The following is a 2,749-nucleotide window of genomic DNA, read 5'->3' on the forward strand; positions in this document are numbered from 1 at the left end:
CATGTGAAGCAGAGAGAACATGTGAAAGAGAAAACATGTGAAAGAGAACATGTGAAAGAGAGCATGTGGAACAGAGAGCATGTGGAACGGAGAGAACATGTGAAGCGGAGAGAACATGTGAAACAGAGAGAGCATGTGGAACGGAGAGCATGTGGAACGGAGAGCATGTGAAACGGAGAGCATGTGAAACAGAGAACATGTGAAACAGCATGTGAAATGGAGAGCATGTGAAATGGAGAACATGTGAAACGGAGAGCAGGAGCGATAACCCTGCAGCTGTGGAGGAACAGCTCTACATCAGATCTGCTGCTTCCATTTGCAGATGAACATTAAAAACTGGATTCAGTCCCTGTTGCTTATAAGAATTCTCCATGTTTTCTCTGGATATTATTTTGCTTTTTTGTGCATTATAAGCTAAAATTTGAAGTAACTTTAAAGGATTAAATGTTTGGTTGTTGAACTGGTCCTTTTTTGAGAGATTATTTAAAACACTTAAATGTATATTAATATCTAAAACTATATTTTTTGTCAGATCTTTCAATCCATCAACTTTATTTCTACTATTAAGTAGATTGTGACAGTGAGGTGAGTCAGCTTTCCTTCCAAACAGGAAACTTGACACAAAACTAAATTCACTACATTGTGATTTACAGGTCCATAATATTTATGACTGGAGTTTGTGCGCTCAGTTCTCACATACTAAAGACTGACTATTCACTTTTCTTTTAATTTTTATTTATGGAGCAGAAATATTCTCATATGAACACTGATACCTACGACTTTATTCAAGGGAAAAATGGTTGGTACCGATTCATAACAGGAAAATAGAAATTGCACCAAAAGGTGGGATTAAAAAGGAAAAATAAATGTGCATTTATTATTGTAGCAAGATTTGTAAACTTTTAAATTTTTTAAAGCTGGAATAAACTAACATGGTTAATACGCGTCACTGAAATCTTGTAGTCCGCTGAAGTTTCTTTTTATTTGATGCATGTGGAAATCTGATGGGGCCGTTTTATTTATTTTTCAGCAGTAAAGCAGAAAACGCAGCGCCTGATCTTTTACTTTCACTTTCAGCAGCAGCGGCTCTGATCCAGACTGAGAATAAAACCAGTGTGACTCCTGGACTCTTCAGCAGGTTTTCTATGCTGGATCTGAAGAGATTCCCTGAACCTTCAGCACGGATCGATCCCAGCAGACATGGGACGACCGACTGCCGTAAGAGCGACGGGGGCGGGGCGGGGATCGCGGCGTAATTATTCTAATACGGGAAAATACTCATACGGGAGCAAGTCGGAACAGAGGGGATAAATACGGTAGTTTTCCGGGGCAACGGGAGACTCGACAGGTATGCGTTCATAAAGATAATCAGCAGATTTTCAGCTTGTGTTTCTGCACTAACCAATAATCAGGCTGGTGAAGCAGCAGGAAGGAACCCAGACAGTTTAGACTCTGCAGCCTGCCTCCATTTTGAATCGGCTCCACTCCTTCTGGGCCCAGAACCTCCTGAACACCGACCCGTTACTTTGAGCCATGAAGCTGAAGTTGCTGTCCGATTCAGGAAATAGCTAAAGGGCGATTCCACCTAATTTTTCACTACTTAAGCATCTAAAAAAACTACAGTTAAAACACTACAACACATAGACTCTTCTAACCTGGACTGGATTATTCTCAGCTAATTCCTGAATATTTACAACCAGTTTGTGACGTGTGAAACTTTTATCTTAATTGTAAAACTTCAATAAAGGGCGATTTCACCACATTTAATGCATCTGTACCACATGAGAAATGAAGGCCTCTTTCTCTGAAATTTCCATTATTTTGCTAGTATATCGACTTTTAGCTCTATGTTTTCTCTCATCTTTTTATCTTCAGTGTAGCAAGATATGGGTTTGTATTTTTTTTTTTTTATCTCTGATACTGTTGGGGATTTTAAATTAACTCAAGACTTGTAAAGAACCAGACACAAGACCAATGAGGGTTCATGCCTTCCTTTGCAAAGGGAGAGATCCACAACCTCTAACCTGCTGAGGATCAGAGGTTGGTGAGCTCTGCTCTCCTCTGCTTGGAACTGGCTTTTATTATGATGACCTTCAGTAGAACAATGCAGAGATAACAAAACAGATGGACCCTTTGACTAGGACATTACATTATAGATAAATAAAGAACCTTAAAGAATAACTGGTCAGAGCCAGTTAGGTAACTGAACACATTTAGATAAAACGCTCAAATAAAATGATAAAACAATGATTAGTTTTACCCAACAGAACAACGCAATGTTCTATTTATGCTGGTACTGATTTTTATGTCTTTGTCTTCAACACAGGCAGTGCTCCTGTAAAAGAGCTTTTTTCATTTTTGTGTATCTGCTTAAACCCCCAGTTGGCTGTGGCAGACGGCTGCTCACACTGAGCCAGCTTATGTGGGAAGCTTCTTCCAGGTAAAAGGAAGAGTTTGCTCTTTTTGTTTGCTCGATGCTTGCTTGTTTGCTGCAAAGTGAAAGACAAATGCAAATGACGTCCACTGTGGATCCATTCAGAAGCACGCCAATGACTGGATGCTCCCTGCTGGTTTCCTCAGATAAAAACTGCATGGAACGAGTGTGAATTTGAACTTTAATGACTCATCTGATTTCTACCATCAACTGAAATGTATTATTGTGTTTAATTGACTTTTTTTTCTTGCAAAGTGCCTTGATATGAGTGTTGTAAATTTGCACTAACATGAACGGCTATGAAGTGAAAATTGA

This window comes from Poecilia latipinna, unplaced genomic scaffold (assembly GCF_001443285.1).
Source record: "Poecilia latipinna isolate Pla-1442-1.1 unplaced genomic scaffold, P_latipinna-1.0 Scaffold4130, whole genome shotgun sequence".
NCBI classification, from domain to species: domain Eukaryota; kingdom Metazoa; phylum Chordata; class Actinopteri; order Cyprinodontiformes; family Poeciliidae; genus Poecilia; species Poecilia latipinna.